Source organism: Triticum aestivum, chromosome 2B, assembly GCF_018294505.1.
Source record: "Triticum aestivum cultivar Chinese Spring chromosome 2B, IWGSC CS RefSeq v2.1, whole genome shotgun sequence".
NCBI lineage: Eukaryota > Viridiplantae > Streptophyta > Magnoliopsida > Poales > Poaceae > Triticum > Triticum aestivum.
This window is the reverse complement of record NC_057798.1, coordinates 808,099,652-808,123,155: the sequence shown is the minus strand read 5'-3', so window position 1 is coordinate 808,123,155 and position 23,504 is coordinate 808,099,652. Positions and strand designations below refer to the sequence as shown.

The window sequence follows — 23,504 nt, the reverse complement described above, 5'->3', positions numbered from 1 at the left end:
TAGTGGCATGATACTAATGGCGCACCAGTAGTGCGCCATTAGTACGCAAAACTGGTGCGCCATTAGTATGCCTTTTCCTAGTAGTGTGGGACGCCACCAAGCTGAAGTGTGCAGATCGCAGAGGTGTCGTACCTTCGGTGTTAGGATCGGTCGGATCGTGAAGACGTACGACTACATCAATCACGTTGTCATAACGCTTCCGCTTTTGTTCCAAGAGGATACATAGATAACACTCTCCCCTCTCGTTGATATGCATCACCTAGATAGATCTTGCGTGATCGTAGGAATTTTTTTGAAATTACTGCGTTCCCCAACAAGCACCACCAGCTGATTTTGGGCCAAATCCTACATCATCGCCTTGGTCTGGTCTTCGCCATCCTCCACCACCTGGCATTGCTGATCAGCCCTGTTGTACCACACTACAACGAGAGACGCTCTGGCACGGCTAGAGGTCGGAGAGAGAGCTCCTATGTGACGCCTTCTCCAAGCCCGGACCATTATGGCACACCATAGGGTCTGTGATACTGTAGCGACTCGGTCTGGTTTAATATAGTGACTCATTCCATGATACTGTAGTGACTCGGTCCGTGATATTGCTCGTAACGACTAGGAAACTGACCTTAATGCCCATTCTTTAGCCCCCGGCTGCGTGCCAGCAGGATGAAATACCATGCAGGAAGGATCTTCATGCTGTTAGGAATGAATTCTTCAAGAGAAGTCCACATTACAATTCTGTAGTTTCCATTATTTTTAAGATTCAACCCTCAACTAACCACCAAGTTCATAAATCAATCCCCGCCCGGTTTTGACTCAAGGAAACGATTTTGACTGCTGAGCCACGTCAGCTTTGCACCATTCCTTACATTTGGAATCTACCCAGAAAATTAAAGAGAAAAAGAAAAGAACCCCCCCCCCCCCCCCCCGCCCCATCTGTCTCTAATCAGACCTCCTCCCTGACAATGGTGCCCTCGAAGATAAGGTCACCGCCCCTGGAGATCAACGGTGCTTCCCATTGGAAGTGCGACTACCGCAGGAATGCCCAGCAGTGGCGGACGCTAAAATGCCATCAGTGGCAGCCGAAGCTATCAGCGGCGCCCACCACAGATCTCCCGCCATCGCTAGTAGGTCATCCGTGGAGGAAGGGCAACCGCCACTAGTAACTAGGTCTCAAAATCGGTATGTTTGGTCCAAAATGGGTGTAGGGGTCTTACTAACCCGAATGGAGGAAGTGACTTGCTATGTGGAGGCAAGCACTTAAAATTCATTGGAACTTGGAATGACAGCCAAGGTTGGCCTGTTTTGATATCTATAAGAAGTTTTTTTTGGTAACATCAGCCAATAATGCATACAAACATGAGGAAGTAGTATACTGCAAGAATAGTACTCACCCAAGACATGGTATCTTCCTCGCTCTTGAGAATCTATCTATCTATCTATCTATTACATTATACTCCCTCCGGTTCATATTATTTGTCTTAATTAAATTTGTCTAAATATGGATGCATGTAGATGCGTCTTAGTGTTAGATACATTTATATGGATCGAACGGAGTATTATATACTACTCCCTCCGTTTCAAAATAGATGACCCAACTTTATACTAACTTTATTGAAGTTAGTACAAAGTTGGGTCATCTATTTTGGAACGTAGGGAGTAAAAGCAAAATGTGGTAGGAATAAGAGAAATAGGCTATAATCTATCTTTTCTATTAGAGTAAATTCCACTTTTTACCATGTTTCACATGTGACAACTTTTATGTATCTTTTCAATTTATACCGTATTGATGCACTGTACCACATTTTACCCCCGCCGAATTTCCCCCCAATTAATTTTGTGGTGACTTGGGGTGCCACGTAGGTTATTTTTTGAGGTTTTCTCCGCTGGTTGGTGTCTGGTTTATTTACCTATACGGTTTTGTTTCTCTGCTATAGAGGAGTGGGTCCTACCTGTCGGGCTGAGAGAAAGAAATCGAAAAATATATGGCTGCGCCAGGGATAGACCTTATGAAAGCATATGTCTTCATTAATATGGGTCATGTAGTGTTAACCGCCAAATATTATTGTCGGTTATTAATAGCGATCATGTAGTGCCAACAACCAAATTTTATGGTAACTTCTTCATAGTGGTAACTTTCATTCATGGATAAGGCGCCTTGGTCTTCCTGCTCCACTATCTCCTAGGCAAGAAGAAGAAGAAGAAGAAGAACCACAAGGGCGATCTGCCGAGCCCTCGGGCCATCCCGTTTCTAGGCCACCTCCATCTCGTGAAGCAGCCAATCCACGCCGCGCTATGCCGCCTGGCAGCGCGCTACAGACCCGTGTTCTCACTTCGCCTAGGCTCTTGCAGCGCGGTGGTTGTGTCCTCGGCGGCGTGTTCCAGGGAGTGCTTCACCGAGCACGACGTGGCCTTGGCCGACCGCCCGAAGATCCCCTCGTGGCGGTTCGTGTCCATGGACTTCTCAATGCTTGCCGCGACCAGCTACGGCCCGCACTGGTGAACCCTCCGCCATGTGGCGGCCGTGCATCTGCTGTCCGTGCAGCGGGTCAGCTCCATGTCAGGCGTCATCGCCGGTGAGGTGCGCGCCATGGTGCGGCGCTTGTACAGGTCGGCGACGGTGTCCCCGCATGTCCAGCTGAGGGGGAGGCTCAGATGAATGGTGGAGCTGGTCGGCAGCAGAGTCATACGGAAAACAGTTTTCATCAAAAACAACGTGGCGAGAGGTGATGACCTTGCGGGTGGACAGGTCGAAACATCGGTAGCCTTTCTGCTCGCGAGGGTAGCCAATGAACACACACTTCATGGAGCGTGGCGATAGATTGTGCGGCGCGGTGGCAGAGATGTTTGGGAAGCACAAGCAGCCGAAAGTCCGTAGATGGTGGTATGTTGGGTGGATGCCGTAGAGAAGAAAGTGGGGTGTAAAGAAGTGGACACCACGGGAGGGGCGAATGTTGAGCAGGGTGGTGGCGGTATGGAGTGCTTCGACCCAAAAGGGCGGCGGTAGGCATGCTTGGAAGAGGAGCGTGCGAATGACGTCGTTGGTGGTACGGATGAACCGTTCGGCCTTGCCGTTTTGGGGAGACGTGTGCGGGCACGTGAGACAGAAAACGATGCCGTTAGTAGAGAAGAACTCACGAAGGTTAGTGGAAAGAAATTCACCGCCATTGTCACACTGCAAACATTGCACAAGCACATGAAATTGAGTAAGGATAAACGCAAAGAAACGCTGCAAAGTGGCACATGTATCGGATTTAGCACGAAGAGGTGGTTGAAGTAGTTGCGCCAGCGAGTGAAGTTAGTCCCATCCAGGGCCAACTTAAAGTCGATGACCCCGGTGATGCTCGGAGGAAGGCTGCCGGGAGGTGGAGTGGTGGTTGGCACGGAAAGAGGGATCGGGGGAATAGGGTTGGGTGGGGACGTGGCGAGAGGCAGGCCACCGGAGTTGGAGAGATCCGGGGTTAGCGAAGCGCGTGGGCGCTTAGAGGCGGCAGCTGCGGCGGCGAGGTTACCGGCAGAGGGGTGTTGGCCGAGGCCGCCGGCATCGGCAGAGGGGGTGTGGCCGAGGCTGCCGTCGACGGGAGAGGAGGGAGGGCTGGTCGACATAGGAGGGGAGAGGCCTGAGCTCTGATACCAAGATGAATGGTGAAATTAGTCTCACGTCTATTCCATTGAGCAGTCTGTTACATATACACAGCGGCACGTAGCCTAACTCCCTACATGCAGGGAGTGGATGGCGTGGTCATGGCGGAAGACTAGGCCTAGGTACAACAACCATCACATCTCATACAATGTGTATACAATACATACAACGGTACAATTCAACAGGCTCTTCGAGCTCTCCCTCAGCGTGCTCATGGAGACCATCGCACACACCAAGGCAACCCGTTCGGAGTCGGAGGGCACGGACATGTCCGTGGAGGCACAGGAGTTCAGGAAGGTGCTGGACGAGATCAACCCGCTTGTGGGCATGGCCAACCTGTACTGGGACCACCTGCCAGTAATGTGGTGGCTTGACGTGTTGGAAAACAAGAACAAGGTCGTCGTTGCGGTGAGTAAAAGGGACGCGTTCCTGCAGCGGCTCATCGACGCGGAGCGGCAGAAGCTGGACGACGGTGGCGCTGCGGTGAGTGCTAGTGAAGTCGAGGGCAAAAGCATGATCTCCGTCATGTTCAATCTGCAGAAGAAAGAGCCACAAGTCCATACCGATAAAACGATCAGGGGCCTGTGCGCGGTACGTACGTGACTTCTTCCATTTTATTAGTACTTTCTTAGGATATAAATTTAGAGCACGATTGTTAGATAATAACGAGAAATAAAAAAGACAGAGACACATAATTTTACATGAAAACCTTTGTAGGAGAAAACCACGGACGCACGAAGGTACAATCATTATGAGGAGGAGCATTACAAGCAGAGGCGGAACCAGGATTTCTCAAAGCCTAGGGCTAAAACTAAGTGACTAAAAATAACGTCAAATACCAAGCATACCAGTGTGTGTTAGAAGTATACCAAAAATTCACATTAAAAATGAAATATGAATTCATTATTACCACGAGGGAAAATTTAATGAAGAATTGGTTAATTTGAGGCCATCGTTTCTTCACTAGCAATATTAGAAGGACCGGAGTTGCAAACACAAAATCGTGTATTTAAAATCAAGACAATGTACATAGACCAAGTCAATTGTTCATACGAATAGTGCCAAAAAAAGGGGAAAACTTAATATACCATTGTCAGAAGTGCAAAACGTAATAGCCCCTTGCGTTTCCTCATTCGGTTTATGGAGACCAGGGTCAAGATTAATGTCATCTGGATTAAGCTCCACACATGTTTTATTTATTTATTTATTTGCATTACTAGCTCCCGCTCCTGCTGATTTTGGTATTGTTGGATGTAGGCTGGCGGGAACTTGCTTCAAAAGAAATTCAATCGTGTGTGCGTGCGTCCGTGTGTGTGTGTCTCTTCTTTATCTTGGATTTCTATCATGTTTTCTTTTAACAAATAACTGAAATAAAATTGAGTAAAGTAATAGTATAATTTAACATCTAGATTTAGAACCCTAGATCAAATCATCCATAGCAAAAATAGATGATACAACAACTTTAAATACCTCTATAGCTGGTTGTGGGGGCAGAGCAGAACAAGTGAATTGGAGATGGCCAGATGGGGCTTGGTGCGATGCGGCCACGAGGCCAAGCACAGGTCCGGATTGTTCAGTCTGTCGAGCCATCGAGGGGCTTGGGGCGGGAGGGGCTGGGGCGGCGGATGAAACGAGGCACCGAATCAACGAGGGATATTTTGATCGTTCAGTCTATTGATCGATCGATGCCTTTGGAATCGCAACCGACCAATGACCACGTTCAGTCTGTTGTTCCACTACTTATATCGTGGGCGTGGCTTCCTGCTGAGCTAGTTAGTTGGGCTGCCGCTGAGGCCCTGGGCTGGGTATTCACGTCTGGGGCTGGGCCTCTATAAATGTGAAAATCTGAAAATTTTCTATTGGATATAATGGCACTTGTTGGCCACGCCTGGGGCTATAGCCCCAGTTGCCCTAGGCCCAATTTCGCCCCTGATTACAAGCACGAGACGACATACCGTCTTAGGTGCGATTACATGGGGTATATATGAGGGCAATACATGAGAGTCCTTGGAGGACAAGTAAACGAGTTGTACTCATACGCGTCACTACCAACGCAATGGCCCACACCGTTTGTACTACATCTAGTTCAATACGGTATAGTTTGGCTCACAATTTAACAATCTCCACCTTGAGCCAAATTCCCTACAGTAGTTGAAGAAAGTGAATAACTCCATCCTAATCAACATAAACATTTTGTGCGTCAAAGTCCATAGGACTAGTGAGAAATACCAACTAAGCCTGAGCAAAGCTCAAACTTATTGGTCGGAACTGGCTTTGTCATTATATCAGCAGGATTATCATGAGTACTTATCTTGCATACCCTCAAATTGCCTTCAACAACAACATCTCGAATATAATGAAATCTAACATCAATGTGCTTTGTCCTCTCATGATACATTGGATTCTTTGTAAGATATATGGCACTTTGACTGTCAGAAAATATAGTACGGGAAGATGAATCTCCACAAAGCTCAGTGTATAAATCTCTCAATCAGATAGCTTCTTTGCGTGCCTCAAAAATAGCCATATACTCGGTATAAGTAGTGGAACAAGCCACAATAGACTGCAAAGTTGCTCTCCAACTCACAGCACAACCACCAGTGATGAAAACATAACCTGTGAGTGATCTTCTCTTATCCAAATCACCAGCAAAGTCAGAATAAACAAAACCAACAAGTCCATCTCTAGTTTTCCTAAACTGTAAATAAGCATTAGAAGTACCTCGCAGGTATCTGAAAATCCACTGAACTGCTTTCCAATGCTCTTTTTCAGGATTAGCCATGTATCTACTGACAACACTCAATGCATATGATATATCCGGACCAGAACAAACCATGACATACATAAGTGAGCCAACTGCACTCGAATAGGGAACTCTAGACATGTACTCAATATATGCATCTGACTTAGGACATAAAGCTGATGATAATTTGATGTGTGCAGCTAATGGAGTACTCACCGGCTTGGCATTATGCATATTAAAATGACGAAGAACTTTATCAATTTATCCTTTCTGACTTAGATATACTTTTTCAGACGGTCTATCTCTGGATATTTCCATGCCAAGTATATTCTTAGCTGCACCCAAATCCTTCATCTCAAATTCATTACTCACTTGCTTCTTTAGTTCATTAATCTCTGACACACTCTTTGCAGCAATAAGCATATCATCAACATAAAGGAGCAAATAAATAGTTGAATTATTGACAATTTTTAAATAAACACAACTATCATAATTAGACCTTTTGAAACCTTGAGAGAGCATAAAGGTGTCAAATCTCTTGTACCACTGTCTCGGGGATTGCTTCAATCCATAAAGAGATTTCTTTAACTTACAAACATGCTTTTCTTTTCCAGGACTAACGAAACCTTCTGGTTGTTCCATATAAATATCCTCTTCTAATTCTCCATGTAAAAATGCAGTTTTAACATCCACTTGCTCAAGCTCAACATGCATGGCAACAATACTGAGTAAAGTGCAAATAGAGCTATGCTTCACAACAGGAGAAAAGACTTCGTTATAGTCAATAACTAGAATCTGACTGTAACCTTTAACAACTAACCTTGCTTTATATCTTGTCTCATCATTAGGAGAAACACCTTCTTTCCTCTTGAAAACCCACTTGCAACGAATAGTTTTCTTCTCTCTAGGTAATCTTACTAAATCCCAAGTGCCATTCTTTTCAAGTGATTCCATCTCATCATGCATAGCGGTCATCCACTTATTATTATCACCAGAAATAATAGCCTCGGAATATGAAGAAGGCTCAGCATTACCTTCAATTTCTTCTGCAACAGATAAAGCAAAACAAAACAATATTGCACTCTTCAATTAACCTGTCAGGTTTATTAATACCCGGCCTAACTCTGTCACGTGCAAGATTCCAACTAGGCGGAACAATAGGCTGATTCGGAGTGGGAGTGACATGATCATCATTAACGACGGGTTCATCATGTGCAACAATTTCAGTACCAGATGTATCACCTGAATCAATAACATGCTCCACCTGAATAGTAGGATGTTGAATAGTAGCCTGTTGTTCACTCTTAACAGGAACATTAGTAGATGAAACATCATGTAACATAGCGGATTCATTAAAAATAACATTTCTGCTAATAGCAACCTTTTGGGTTTCAGGATTCCATAATTTAAAACCTTTAACACCAGACTTATAACCAAGAAAGATGCACTTAAGAGCCATAGGCTCCAATTTTCCATTATCAACATGAGCATAAGCAGTGGAACCAAAAACTCTGAACTGTGAATAATCAGCCGGTGAACCATACCATACCTCAATTGGAGTTTTCTTATTAAGAGCAATAGATGGTGAACGGTTAATGAGATAACAAGAAGTGGAAGTGGCCTCAGCCCAAAAATGCCTATGAAAACCTGCATTGGACAACATGCAACGGGCTCTAGAAATAATGGTCATGTTCATACGCTCAGCAACACCGTTTTGTTGAGGAGTATAAGGAACGGTGTAGTGTATGACAATGCCTTCAGACTTGCAATAATTCTTGAATTGCTTAGAATAGAATTCCATACCATTATCAATGCGAAGTATCTTTACCTTCTTTTTAGTTTGTCTTTCAATCATAATTTTCCACTCCTTAAATGCCGAGAATGCTTCAAGAAATAAGGCCATACTTTTCTCGAATGATCATCAATAATAACCAGCATGTAACTAGCACCACCTAGTGACTTCTTCTGAGATGGTCCCCATAAGTCAGAATGGACATAATCAAGAATACCTTTGGTTGTATGAGTCGAAGTGTTGAACTTCACCCTTTTGTGCTTGCCTAAGATACAATGCTCACAAAATTTTAATTTACCAGGTTCATATCCATGAAGAAGACCTCTCTTATTTAACTCTGCTAAACCAAGTTCACTCATATGTCCAAGACGCATATGCCAAAGGTTAGCAGCATCACAATCAGAATTCTTTGAAATAACTGGAGTAGTTGCCTCGAAGCATATGCCAGAGGTTACCTGAAATGGTAGAACCTCGAAGGTAATAAAGACCATTGGTCGGACTTAAGTCACGTTTCGTCACAACAAGGGAGCCTTTGGTGACCTTCAGAACACTATCTCCACCTGAATACTTATATCCCTTGCATCAAGGGCACTCATAGAAATAAGATTTCTCTTCATCTTTGGAATATACCGAACATCTATCAAAGTTCTGATTGTGCCATCAAACATCTTGATTCAAACAAAACCTATGCCTTCAATCTTGCATGGTGAATTATCAAAATCCAAAACGGAACCACCAGCAGCAGTGGAATCAAAAGTATTAAACCAATCTCTATGTGGGCACATATGAAAAATACATTCAGTATCACGTACCCACTCATCATTGGTCTCAGCACATCCAGCAATAACAACAAGAGCATCATCGGAACTATCATCACGAGCAACATTAGCAGAATTTTCACCTTGTTTGTTACCTCTCCTCTTTTCTTTATTTTGCAACTTGAAACACTCTGAGATGTCATGCCCGTCTCTCTTGCAATATCTGCAATACTTCTTGTCTCTGGATTGAGACCGGCCCCTGTAGCCGTTTTTATTTTTGCCTCTGTTTCCATTATTGGATTTCTTCTCCTTTGTCCTGCGATGAACATATAATCCCTCGGCTTTGGATGAACTCGAACCATCATGAGGCACCATTAATTTCATCTTCTCCTTAGAGTTCAATGCTTCGTAAACTTCATTAAGTGTGAGAGTATCACGACTGTATAATATGGTGTCTCTAAAATTAGTGTAAGAACTTGGCAGTGAACAAAGTAACATTAAAGCAGTATCTTCCTCTTCATACTTAACCTCCATTGCAGCTAGATCAGATATCATCTCTTTAAATTCTGAGATATATGATTCAAAAAATTACCTCCCTCGGGTAACCTGTGCAGGAATAATTTTTGCTTCAGATGGATCTTCCTGGTGAGATATTTTGTCATGCAAATCCCTTCCAACTTTAACCATAGAGTGGCGGCAGTTTTCTCGCTCAAAACTTCCTGCAAAATATTACTCCCTCCGTTCCATAATGTAGTGCCTATAGATTTATGCAAAAGTCAAACAGTACAAACTTTGACCATATTTATAGAGAAAGATAGGTACATCTAGAATACCAAATGCACATCATTGGATACATTATGAGTTATATTTTCAGAATGTACATGTTTGGTATTGTAGATGTGGACATTTTTCTCTATACACTTGGTCAAAGTTGGCAAAGTTTGACTTTCACAAAAATCTATACGCACTACATTGTGGAACGGAGGGAGTATTATGCAAATGAAGTTGAATTTGTGACAAAGCCTTACAATCAATTCTTTTCTCCTCATCAGTCCTGTCCTGAATACGTTTCTTCCCAAAACTATCCAGTGCTTCATCATAGTCGGACTGTGCCAACAACGCCCGCATCTTGACTTGCCATAGGGTAAACCTTGTGTCACGGTCCAGCAGCGGAAGATCATACTTCATGGATGCCATGAGTAGATTAAATCACGGACATCAGATCGTCTTAGGTGCGACTACATGGGGTATATATGAGGGCAATACACGAGAGTCTTTGGAGGACAAGTAAACGAGTTGTACTCATACGCGTCGGTACCAACGCAAAGGCCCACACCGTTTGTACTATGTCTAGTTCAATACGGTATAGTTTGGCTCACAATTAAACAACGATAAAAACGTCAAATTTGCTTTCCACGGGAAATGACAAGCGTAACAATATAAGTCTTGCCGTAGATTAGCAATATGCATGAATTACTTGACATATAGACATCATATAGGGAAACGTAAGTACGGTAGATCGAAATGAGGACAGGTATGCTAGAATTGGCAGTTCCTGCTGAAATTGACAACTGCATGAAGCGTCGGCAAAATGTTAGCTCTAGATGAATCCAAATAGCATATTACTATGCAAGAGATGTGTGAGATTTTTGTGAGATTAGCTGAGAGTAATATGCGCGCAGATCAATTCCATTGTACTACATATGTGAGCCATACACCGAAGAAAAGAAGCAAAGCAACAATTACATGGGTAAATGTTCCAAACTAAAATCAACCAACAAATAAATCACCCAACAAAAGTTGCATTTTTTCCCATTCATAGCATGCAATATGTAGAAACGCAGGGAAAATGTTAATTAAACTTGCCTCGGATATGAATGGGAAACCTCTTAATGGGAAACGCAGGGAACAAGTTTAATTAACATCTGGGCTGCTTGGCATGCCTCTTATCTGGGCTGCTGCAAGTGGGGCCGCGCGCCGGATTGGGCGTCGTGTTTTTGTGCATCTGACAAACCTCTTCGTCGCTCCCGCGCTCAAAAAGACTATTTTGGCACCGTAAAAAAATTTAGCGTGCCCCGCACCTGCCCGTCTGTTGAAGATGCTATTATTATATAAATTTTGAAATTTGGATACGATAAAAAGTTTAATTTGAATACCAAGCTTGTGCACGGTACTCGTGGACACTACCACATATATACCAATCACAAAACAAGACAATCATGCTAAAAATTTCTGTCTACAGAGTTTATTTAGTGCAGGAACGAAGACCACCTTAGCTGCGATAGAATGGTCTATGTCGCTCCTGCTAAATCACACAGCAAAACTGAAGAAGGCGCAGGCCGAGGTCGACTGATCCGTGGGGTCTTCCCGCCAGGTTGGCGCCGAGGACCTTCCCCACCTCACCTACCTCAAGTGTATCATTAGCGAGACCCTCCGTGTCGGTGTCAAAACCGGCGGATCTCGGGTAGGGGGTCCCGAACTGTGCGTCTAGGCGGATGGTAACAGAAGACAAGGGACACGATGTTTTTACCCAGGTTCGGGCCCTCTCGATGGAGGTAAAACCCTACTCCTGCTTGATTGATATTGATGATATGGGTAGTACAAGAGTGGATCTACCACGAGATCAAGGAGGCTAAACCCTAGAGGCTAGCCTATGGTATGATTGTTGTGATGGTTGTTGTGTCCTACGGACTAAAACCCTCCGGTTTATATAGACACCGGAGAGGGCTAGGGTTACACAGAGTCGGTTACAATGGTAGGAGATCTACATATCCATATCGCCAAGCTTGCCTTCCACGCCAAGGAAAGTCCCATCCGGACACGGGACGGAGTCTTCAATCTTGTATCTTCGTAGTCTTGGAGTCCGGCGGACGATGATAGTCCGGCTGTCCGGACACCCCCTAGTGGAGGACTCCCTCAGTAGCCCCCGAACCAGGCTTCAATGACGATAAGTCCAGCGAGTATATAGTCTTCGGCGTTGCAAGGCGGGTTCTCCTCCAAATTCCGTGTGTTTGCCGAACAGTGTCCGGCTTCCTTATCAATGTTGCGCTTCTTGGCTTCCACGCCCAATAATGGCCATCTTCCACGCGTCGCACGAATGCGAAAAGCCAGGGTATCTTTTATGTTTTACCCTCTAGCTGTGCAAATAATCTGCCTATAAGAGAGGCAAGAATCCAGATCCAAATCACACCATCTTCCTTCCGCGAGTACTCATCGGAGCGCTTCTGACCAAGAATCCATTCTATCATGGACCGTCGACGCGGCTCCTCTTCTCGCGCTCCCAGCCCTCCGCCAGGAGATTGGAGGAGATGTTCTGTCCCGCACAACGAGCTGGTGACGCTCCAAGCAAAGGGATATCTCCCTCCAGCCTTCATGGTTCCGGTTCGATCCGGGTTGGCCACCTACCAAGGTGGGAAGCAAGCGGAGGCTACACCAAGTCCCAACAAAGGGGAGCGGGTATGCTTCGTCCCCTATCTGATAAGGGGGCTCGGATTTCCTATACATCCGTTCCTCCGCGGGCTCCTGGAGTTCTACGGACTCCAGCTCCATCACCTCACGCCCGCCTCTATCCTGCATATTGCGGGCTTCGTAGCTCTTTGCGAGCTATTTCTGGGCATCGAGCCCCATTTTGCACTGTGGAAGAGGTTGTTCTGCCTTGTACCCCGCTCTCACGAGGGGTCCATATATCAAGTGGGCGGCTCCGAAGTATGGCGCATTGCCGGGACCGGATATCCATCCGGAACCCCTAAGAAGGCGTCCGAAGACTGGCCTTCGGAATGGTTTTACATAGAAGACGCGCCGCTGCCGGACCCTGTTCGGATCGGCCTCCCGGAGTTCAGTAATGCTCCTCTGAAGAAACGCCTCAGTTGGCGCCCACGGAGCCCCCAACTGGAGGAAGACAAGAGCGTCCATTATTTGATGGGCCAGATAAGATTACTGGCCCATTCCGGGTTAACCATGATTGGAGTCATGGCAACATGCATTACGCGGGGGGTGCAGCCACTGCAATACAGGGGCCACCCCATGTGGGATTTCAACGGGGAGGATGATGCCACCCGTCATGGCCGCAAAGGACCGGATTCGGCCGAGGATCTGGCGAAGATCCTGTCCGGCCTGTACAAGGGGGAGAAGGAGGACTTTCTCCAGACGAACCCGTTGAATGGGTTCTCCATGAATAACCCTCGGCGTTGGGTAAGCGAACACTTTAAGGGCCCGACCCATGCCTTCAAAGTTTAAATTTCTTATATCATGTTTTCAACGCAGGAGTTGCGTCGGTTTGTGGAGGACATGCTAAGTCCAGCTCCGCAACCCGAGCATCCAGAGAGATCCCAGTATCCGGCCTCCGAAGAGGATCCGGACATAAAGGTGGAGCTAATCGACGGGGTGTTCCACCAGCTCAGCATGGATAATGCTTTAGTCGCCATTAGGGCTGACTACCCCGGACTATATCCGGCTTCCCAGGTGATTGTGACTGAAGTCCCGACACCATTATCTCTTCCTTGCTCATTTCTGACCTTCGCATATGATGGTGTTTTGCAGGAAGCGCCTTCAAGGCGGGAAGCCGAGCCCGCCGCGGCTGACCAACAAAGGCCAGTCCGGACCAGTAGGCGGAAGAGGAGCGCGGCGCGGACTGAAACGTCGCCGCAAAGGTATAGCTCACAGTTAATTATTTGGAGCAACGTTCCTAGGAAGCGTTTGAGTGCTCATGACTTTTGTAGGAGAAACACTAGTGCAGAACCGGGCATTAGCACCGGTTCGTAAGGCCCTATAGTGCCGGTTACATAACCGGCACTAATTAGTTGTCACTAAAGGCCCCCCCCCCTTTAGCATCGGTTCAGCACGAACCGGTGCTAAAGGGCGACCACGTGGCACGGGCCAGCTCCGGGGACCTGGATCCCTTTAGTACCGGTTTGTAATACCAACCGGTACTATAAGGTTTGGAGGGTTTTTAGTTTTATGATTTCTTTTTCATTTAATTTTGTGTTTCCATTTTAATTCTTTTTCGTTTGCTGGTATTTTACGATACTACACATTGTACACGTTATGCATATATATATATATATATATATATATATATATATATATATATAATTTCTAGTAGAACCAATCATGCATATATATATCACATCAATGTCTCACAAATTAAACCACCATATTAATTAATTCACACATACACACATGTACAGATATATACAATTTCTCCTACATATGAATGTTGCCTTCGGAGCCAGTCTAATTGGTGCCTTCGGAGCACGATGACAATTGAAAGTGGTTTTCATTGGGGCGGTAGCGGGTAATAGAATTCTCCATTCGGATTTATGACCTGGTCGAGCAAAAATCCCGCTATTTCCTCTTGAATTGCTTCTACGCGCTCCGTTTCTATGAGCTTCTCCCGCACCTCTTTGAACTGTTAAGAAGGAGATCAATATGCATGTGTATTAGTTGTGTGACTAGCTAGATATCGATAATGGTGTAAAAATTGTGAATAGTGTTCTGACAAGCGTACCCATTGCTGTCTTTGAGATCTGCTCCTTTCGGACGCCATCATGCGAATATTCTCGCAAACGCAGAATGCACACAGATCAGTCCCCTGCGCCTGCTTCAGGGCCTTTACGAGAATGGAATTTGATCAGATAAAAATTAATCAAGCATGATAATTAAAGAGATGGCAGCTAGCTAGCTAGCTAGCTAGTACTACTTAATTACTTACCTTGGGTCGAAACCATTCAAGCTTTTGTTTCCATTCGCCGGGCGTGACGCTGATGAATCTTGCCCAAGCCCTGCCCGCCGACAAAGAAAATGAATAAAGGGGTTATTAAATAGTTCATATCATGAAATGACGAACTAAATAGGCCGAGATATATAGTTAATAATGATTGAAATTACCTGTTGACTATCCCATACAAGATGTTAAAGTCAGTGTTTTTTGAGACTAGTGAGTCCAGTACTTCAACTGTTCCGGCGTCAACTTTAATGATACACAAGACCCAGTGAAATCTGCTATGCACACACGTTTACATGTCTTAATTAAGCGGGCATATGTTAGCAAAAACATGTAGCTAGCTAGTAGGCAAAAACAGAGAATTTGTAGTACAAGACAGTGTGACTCACCCAAAGTGGTAAGGAAGTAGTATATCTTCATTGTATTTGAGGCGCTTCAAGAACTCTAGCATGCTGCTTTCTACTTCCTTTGCATGATGTTCATTTATCTTCCATGTGAATTCATTAACGGTGTTTGGGTCAATGAACCCAATGCCATAGCGTCCACCTTTTCTCATTTCATATATCTTCATCCTGCATAATACCACAGAAAAGAATATATATAGTGAGGATAATTACAGGTAATAATGATTGATCTCAAAAGGATCACTACAGCTAGCTTGAGACTTAAATTATAGAAAGAAATCACTTACAGACAATAGCAACTGACGATAGATTTGTCGAGTGCTTCCTTATTGTATAACTGAAACAGTTCTAAATACTCAACGGACCCAGCTTTCTCATGGTAGTAATGGTCCTCCTTGACATTCACCATGAGGGACACTCGATCTGAAATCTTGGTAATGTTCATGTACCATTGATGCAATTCATACATTCTCGTTGGGAGGTTCTTGACCTTGTCTGGCGCGACCAAAGGTTGGCCCCGGACATATTGCCGTTTTACTTCATCCTCTCTAAGCAAAGGCATGGGCTCGATCTCGAGGAGTTGTCCAACAGTGATGTTGAGAACTTCAGCCTGCATTATATGCTCCTCCGTTATTACCACATTGCCCACCTCGGGAACATGCACTGTTTGCCCACAATAATATTGGGGGCGCGTACTGTCACCTGTTGTTGGCACAACAAGCGAGGGGATCGATTGCGCCGCCTGTTCTCCCAGCTGGGGAATGGTTTTCCCGCATTTTTTGGCAGCTGCTTCTTGTTTGCTCGATCCCGATGTAGACGTGCTCGCCTCCCTTTGTAGACGTGCTCGATTTAACTTCCTGATGTGGCGCTCATAGTCTGTGTCAACAGGCTTGGAAGCTGGTGGTTGAGCCATACGAATGAAGTGGTCAATCGTTTCCTCAGGCACTTTCTCCCTTGGCGGCGGTGGCGGTTTCGGTGCAAAATGGGCTTCCACCTCGGCCTTCGATATGGCTGTGATTTCCTCCTCGGACTTGTCATAAGACCTCTGCGGAAGAGGCTTCAGGCTTGGACCATATTTATACCGCTTGCCTCCGCCTGTACTTCCAGCTGTACTACCTCGACTCGTACGGCTACGCACCAGAGCTGCGGGGTGTCTCTGCGATTGCTGAGGCGGCGGAGATGGCTGACGGGACTGAGTTGGACGAGGAGGAGTGGCCTGAGGTTGTGCCGGACTTGGAGGAGGAGTGGATGTCTGACGCTGTGGCGGACTTGGAGGAGGAGGATTGTCCTGACACTTTGCCGGACTTGGAGGAGGAGGATTGTCCTGACACTTTGCCGGACTTGGAGGAGCGGGAGTCTGCTGACTCGGTGGCGGACTTCGACGAGGACTCGGGTGACGCGGTGTGGGTGGCCTTGGAAAGATGATGCAATCCTTTTTCCATAGGATGATACGATGTTTGGCCTCTCCGAGAAAGCGCTCGCCGTCACCTCCAGCAATGTCAAGCTGTAGCCCCGAATATGGGTCCAGCACCTCATCAACCACGACACGAGCATAGCCCGCTGGAATCGGGTTGCAATGGAAGGTTGCCTCGGGGGGATTTGTGAAAGCACAGCCGTCCGCCACCTTCATGGATATGTTCTTCATTTTGTAGTGTAGCTCGCAGTTAGTGTTCTCCGTGATGTCATCCACGGGGTATCTACCCAGCATTGGGTCGTCCGGGACGGAACCCACGCTGCTTCTCGGCATGGATGGGCCGGTGCTATCCAATGCTGGATCATCCGCTAGCTGCTGCAGCTGCTGAGACCCCCTTTGATGGGTAAGTGAGTCGATCTGCTCCTGCTGCCGCTGGAATTTGACTGCCAATTCCGCTTGACTTGCTTCTAGGCCTTGAAGGCGTTCATAGTCCCGCTTCCTCTGCTCCTCCTCCATCTTCCTCTTCTTCTCCTCCGCAATCTTCTTTCTCGCACGGGTTCTGTAGTCGGTGTTCCAGTCTGAAAACCCCTCATACCACGGAATAGCGCCCTTGCCTCGTGTTCTTCCCGGGTGTTCAGGATTTCCCAGGGCACGCGTAAGCTCGTCGTTCTCTCTGTTGGGCTGGAACACCCCCTTTCGTGCCTCTTCTATTGCAACAAGTATCGCATCGTCGGCTCCCTTCAGACTTGCCCTCGTCGAAACATCTCCTGTCTCCCGGTCCAACTCCCCCCCATGCGCATAGAACCAAGTCCTGACCCTGGCGGGCCAGCTCTTAGTAGCCGGAGTGACACCTGCATCCTCCATCTCTTTCTCAGACTTATCCCACTTAGGCATTGCCACCGCATAGCCACCTGGCCCCAGCTTATGGAACTTATCCTTTTTTTCGGCATTCTTCTTGTTTATTCTCGACCGTTCCTTAGCTAATTCCGAATCCTTGAATTTCACGAAATCGGCCCAATGATCACGTTGGTTCTCCAGTGTTCCCTTGAATACTGGAGTCTTCCTTCCTCCGCTGACGTACTTGTTCCATTCACCATTCTTGTAGTTCTTGAATGCAGTCGCCATCATCTTAAGAGCAGCCTCTTTGACTTTCTGCACATCTGCTTCTGTGAAATGATCTGGTAGGGTGAAATGTTCCATGAGAGTATCCCAAAGCAGATCTTTTTGATTCTTGTCGACATAAGTAACATCTGGACGTGGCTTTGCTGGCGCTCTCCATTCTTGAAGTTTGATCGGGAGTTGGTCCTTCACAAGAACTCCGCACTGACGAACGAACTTGTCCGCAATCTTCTTAGGCGCTATTGGTTTGCCAGTAGGGCCGCATGCCTCGATATTGTACTTTACGCCCGGCTTCAACTTTTTGTTCGGGCCTCGTTTCGTCCTTTTTTCTGAAGATTTGCTCGATCCGGATGGCTGAAAGAACAAAGATCGATTCGTTAATATATCTTCAAGTCATTTAAAACATGTGATGATCACCAGATGCCTGCTTATATAAATATATATACCTCGTCGGTGTTTGTTGTTTCAGGATCATGTTCTTCGTCATCGTCATAATCATTCATGACTTCGTCGTGATCGAATATCATATCACCCTCTCCGGTGTTGTTTAGAAATTCGGAGCCGTCATAATCTTCTTCATTTTGATTATCATCTGCCCCGCGTATCATATCGAACATGGTCTGTTCTCCCTCTCTGTCGGTATTGTCTGCCATAGCTTTTGTTTAACTAATCCAAAAGAAATATAAAACAATTTAGTATTCAAATCTCGAATAATAGATATAATCTCGAATACATCGTCCAGAATAATAGATATAATCTCGAATACATCGTCCAGAATAATAGATATAATCTCGAATACATCGTCCAGAATAATAGATATAATCTCGAATACATCGTCTCGAATAATATATAATATTGAATAGTACATCACTGGCTATTAGCTAATAAAGATCGAATACTACAGAAGAATCTAGGACACTCGCGGTTCCTCCGGCGCGGGCAGTGGACACCCAAAGAGAAGGAACCCTCACAGGATCATAGCTGAAGTGAGATCCCCGAAGATACTGCCACGTATTGGAGAACCTGCCGCCCTCTAACGCAACCATGTAGCGATGGACGTGCTCGTCCTCCTCCCTGACACGGCGACGTACCACCTCCGGCGGGGCCGGGTCCCTCCGCACCGAAACTGGCCCACGCGAACGCCACCAAACGAGATCAGGGTCGACGACTGGACCCGCGGCCGGGTTCCTCGTCAAGCGGCGCGCCCCTCCAAGCAGCACCTCCCAGTGCCAGCCCGGCGGAGCCCAGTCCCGGACATGGGTCGGCTGGACGTCGTCGCGGACGGGTCGACGGCGAGGATGCGGGCCGGGCATCGTCGAGAACAAATACTAGCTATATGCCCGCAAAAAGTAACATTTTTTTAATGATTGGATTTTGATAACTAAAATTTCTAACATTTCTATATATATAACTAACATTTCTATAACATTTCTAACAATGCTATATATAACTAACATTTCTATAACATTTCTAATATTTTAGAACTAAAAAACAGAAAAAAATTATAACATTTCTATATATATAACTAACATTTTTATAACTATTTCTATAACTAAAAAACAGAAAAATTTCTAACAATTCTAACTTTTTTATAACTATATATTTCTATAACTAAAAAACAGAAAAATTTCTACAATTTCAAACATTTCTAACAAATCTAACAATTCTAACATTTCTAACTATTTCTAAAAAACAGAAAAATGTCTAACAATGTATGTGTGTGTGTGTGCGCGCTCACCGGCCGGCTAGGCGAGAGGCGACGGGGGGCGCGCGGCGACGGGGACGGCGACGGGCGCGGCGACGACGGGGCGGCGACGACGGGGACGGGGACGTACGGGCCGGGGCGGCGACGGGGGCGGCGACGGGGACGGGGCGGCGACGACGGGGACGGGGCGGCGACGACGGGGACGGGGCGGCGACGACGGGCGGCGACGGGGGCGGCGACGACGGGGACGGGGCGGCGACGGGGGCGGCGACGGTGCAGAGGAGAAGAAGCAGAGGGAGATGAGAAACTGACGAAATTTTGAAGTGTTTAGTTATATAGAAGGCACCTTTAGTACCGGTTGGAGCCACCAAACGGTACTAAAGGTCTGTTTTGGCCAGGCCAAGCGGCGGGAAGCGACCCCCTTTAGTACCGGGTGGTGGCACAAACCGGTACTAAAGGCCCCCCCTTTAGTACCGGTTTGTGCCACGACCTGGTACTAAAGGGGGTGCGCTGGCGCAGGTGCGGTGCGGAAGTTTAGTCCCACCTCGCTAGTCGAGGGGCTACCGCACTGGTTTATAAGCCCCAGTGCGGTAGCTCTCTCGATCTCCTCTCCTAGTCAGGCCTACTGGGCCTACCTGTCCTCCTCGCCTTGTGGGCCTACTGGGCCTTCGCGGGCCTGCATCCTGGCCCAATGAAAAGTTGTGTCGCTGGTCGTATGCAGGCCGCTTTGGCCCAGTAGGCGGGCTTTTTTTTGCTTTATTTTTTTGCTTTATTTTTTTGTTTTATTTATTTTGATTTATTTATTTTTGAGTTGTTTTTTGTTGTATTTAGAGTTTCTTTGTGAATATTTTTGCTTTAGGTACAAAAAATTACAAACTTTCTCTTAGTGCCGGTAGATTTCAAATTTGAATAGTTTAAATTTTGAATTATTTGAAATTTGTGTGAATCACTAGTTTGTGAATAACTTAACTTTGAAAAAAGTTTTTCCAGTGATTCTTTTTTCTTATGTTCAATATTAGTGTGTTTTATCATTATATTCAATTTAGTAATGCTTAGGTTATTTAAAAAATGAAATGCCTTTGTAACAGTTCAGTTTTCGTCGGAAACCCTGATACTTCGAAAGAGATTGTCCATTTTGTACACGAAGTGCATCCAGTTTTTGTCGTAACCCTCTCTACTTTCTTGCACATGCTATTTATATGAAATTATGATACCATGCCAACTTTCAACCTTTTCTGAGTTCATTTGAATTGCTTTTCAATTTCAGGGTCATTTAGCTGGAAAAAAATCAGTAAATGCATGAAAAGAATTTGTTTGCACATAAAATTTCTTCGCGTTTCAAATGCCAAAACACATAACTACCCTAACTATTACAGACATTCCCTCCTGGGTGTGAAACACAGAAGAAAGTGATGATAGTGAAGCCGATCACATCCCAGATCTTTGGGTGTGAAACTTTTTCTTCGCGTGTGTCCCTTTGCGCCGTAACCATGGAAAATCTTCATCATTTAACGGGATGCTCGGGTCAATATTCACTGTGAATGGAGCAATTTCATCAAACTTTTCATAATCTTCTGACTTGTCTGTCTTGTCATCCACTCCCACGATGTTTCTCTTCCCAGAAAGAACTATGTGCCGCTTTGGCTCATCGTACGATGCATTCGCTTCCTTATCTTTTCTTTTTCTTGGCTTGGTAGACATGTCCTTCACATAGAAAACCTGTGCCACATCATTGGCTAGGACGAATGGTTCGTCTGCATACGCAAGATTGTTGAGATCCACTGTTGTCATTCCGTACTGCGGGTCTTCCGTTACCCCGCCTCGTGTCATATTGACCCATTTGCACCGAAACAAAGGGACCTTTAAACCACGTCGATAGTCAAGTTCCCATATGTCCTGTATATAACCATAATATGTTTCCTTTCCCGTCTTGGTTTCTGCATCAAAGCGGACACCACTGTTTTGGTTGGTGCTCTTCTTATCTTGGGCAATCGTGTAAAATGTATTACCATTTATCTCGTACCCTTTGAAAGTCATTATATTCGAAGATGGTAACTGGGACAGCAAGTACAGGTCATCTTCAATAGAGGTGGCATGCATGGTACGTGTCTGCAACCAGTTGGCGAAACTCCTGGTTTGTTCACGTGTAATCCACTCATCAGACCGCTCCGGGTGTTTGGAGCGTAGCAAATTCTTGTGTTCATCCATATACGGAGCCACCAAGGTGGAATTCTGTAGAACTGTGTAGTGTGCTTCAGTGAGAGAATGTCCGTCCATACATATTATTTGTTCCCCTCCTAGCGTGCCTTTTCCATCCAGTCTGCCCTTATGCCGCGATTCAGGAACACCAATCGGCTTAAGGTCAGGAATAAAGTCAATACAAAACTCAATGACCTCCTCATTTTGATGGCCCTTGGAGATGCTTCCTTCTGGCCTAGCACGGTTATGAACATATTTCTTTAAGACTCCCATGAACCTTTCAAAGGGGAACATATTGTGTAGAAATACAGGACCCAAAACGTTAATCTCTTCGCATAGGTGAACTAGGACGTGCGTCATGATGTTGAAGAAGGATGGTGGGAACACCAACTCGAAACTGACAAGACATTGCACCAAATCATTCTGTAACCTTGGTATGATTTCTGGATCGATTACCTTCTGAGAGATTGCATTGAGAAATGCACATAGCTTCACAATGGCTAATCGAACGTTTTCCGGTAGAAGCCCCCTCAATGCAACCGGAAGCAGTTGCGTCATAATCACGTGGCAGTCATGAGACTTTAGGTTCTGGAACTTTTTCTCTGCCATGTTTATTATTCCCTTTATATTCGACGAGAAGCCAGACGGTACCTTAATACTGAGCAGGCATTCAAAGAAGATTTCCTTCTCTTCTTTGGTAAGAGCGTAGCTTGCATGACCCTGATGTATGCCATCTTCTCCGTGCATACGTTGCTGGTCCTCCCGTGCCTCAGGTGTATCTTTTGTCTTCCCATACACGCCCAAGAAGCCAAGCAGGGTCACGCAAAGATTCTTCGTGACGTGCATCACGTCGATTGCGGAGCGGACCTCTAGGTCTTTCCAATATGGCAGGTCCCAAAATATAGATTTCTTCTTCCACATGGGTGCGCGTCCGTCCGCGTCCTTCGGAACAGGTTGTCCGCCAGGACCCTTTCCAAATATCACCTTCAAATCCTTGACCATATCATGTACATCAGCACCAGTACGATGGCGAGGCTTCGTCCGGTGATCCGCCTCACCTTTGAAATGCTTGCCTTTCTTTCTTACGGGATGCCTGCTCGGAAGAAATCGACGATGTCCCAGGTACACATTCTTCTTACAACTATTCAAATATATACTGTCGGTATCATCCAAACAGTGCGTGCATCCGCGGTATCCCTTGTTTGTCTGTCCTGAAAGGTTACTGAGAGCAGGCCAATCATTGATGGTCACGAACAGCAACGCCTTGAGGTCAAATTCTTCCCCCATGTGCTCATCCCACGCACGTACACCTGTTCCATTCCACAGCTGTAAGAGTTCTTCAACTAATGGCCTTAGGTACACATCAATGTCGTTGCCGGGTTGCTTAGGGCCTTGGATGAGCACTGGCATCATAATGAACTTCCGCTTCATGCACAACCAAGGAGGAAGGTTATACAAACATAGAGTCACAGGCCAGGTGCTATGGTTGCTGCTCTGCTCCCCAAAAGGATTAATGCCATCTGCGCTTAGACCAAACCATACGCTCCTTGCGTCATCTGCAAACTCCTTCCCGTACTTTCTTTCGATTTTTCTCCACTGCGACCCGTCAGCGGGTACTCTCAACTTTCCGTCTTTCTTACGGTCTTCTCTGTGCCATCTCATCGCCTTGGCATGCTCTTTGTTTTGGAACAAACGTTTCAACCGTGGTATTATAGGAGAATACCACATCACCTTGGCAGGAATCTTCTTCCTGGGGCGCTCGCCCTCGACATCACCAGGCTCATCGCGGCTGATCTTATAGCGCAATGCACCACATACCGGGCAAGCGTTCAAATCCTCGTACTCACCGCGGTACAGGATGCAATCATTAGGGCATGCATGTATCTTTTGCACCTCTAACCCTAGAGGGCAGACAGCCTTCTTTGCTTCGTACGTACTCTCGGGCAATTCGTTGTCCTTTGGAAGCATATCCTTTATCATTACCAGCAACTTTCCAAATCCCTTGTCAGAT

At 45.9% G+C, this 23,504-nt stretch overlaps 1 pseudogene; it reads left to right on the top strand.

Annotated features, from left to right (window-relative positions):
- The first annotated feature begins 959 nt into the window (after positions 1 to 959).
- The window catches only part of LOC123039752 (cytochrome P450 81Q32-like), a 35,614-nt pseudogene continuing 13,069 nt past the window's right edge, over positions 960 to 23,504 (top strand).